The sequence below is a fragment of the Fukomys damarensis genome, unplaced genomic scaffold, assembly GCF_012274545.1.
Source record: "Fukomys damarensis isolate Sample0158 unplaced genomic scaffold, DMR_v1.0_HiC HiC_scaffold_28, whole genome shotgun sequence".
NCBI classification, from domain to species: Eukaryota; Metazoa; Chordata; class Mammalia; order Rodentia; family Bathyergidae; genus Fukomys; species Fukomys damarensis.
Window position 1 is genome coordinate 17776046 of NW_022900940.1, and position 731 is coordinate 17776776.

Here is a 731-nt window from a genome sequence, read left to right on the forward strand (position 1 = left end):
TTTTTTTTTTTTTTTTTTTTTTTTTTTTTTCGGTACCAGGGATTGAACTCGGGTCCTTGTGCTTGCAAGGCAGGCCACCAAACCACGTTTGTCTTTAATGGCTTTTCCCAACAGCAGCAAAGTTTCCCATTCTGGCCAAGCTGGAGGGGGAAGGCTCTGTCATGACCTCAGGCATACCAGCTGGGGCCAGCTTGAATTGCTTATCCTACAGCCTTATCTCTTCCTTCCCTATAAACAGAACAGGTAGAAATGTGTGCAGATAAAGACTATATATCCCAACTTCCCTTGCAGCGAGACTAGTATGCATTCATTCCTCTAGGACTTAATGAATACCTACTGAGGCAAGTTCTGGTTTCTGGAGATATACCAAAATGAGTTAAGTCCTTGCCTTCACAGGGCCACAAGTCAGCGAGGAGAGAAGGTGACAGTAAATATACTCCTATAAAAATCTAGAGGGATATATCATATGAAGATATGCTTTGGAAATTCACAGACCAAGATGAGGGAGATAGAGTTGGTCTAGGAGGAGTGGAGACATTTTTGTAAAATCACTAAAGATTACCCCTCTAAAAATGTTACATCTAAGCAGATATCTGACCAACTTGAGGGAGACACAACACATAATACCCAGTGTAAGAGCACTTTGGTTGAAGGAAATCTCACATGCAATGGGCCTGGGGTAGGAATATGCTTCAAAGAGCTACAAAGAGAACAGAATGGCTGAGGCAGGA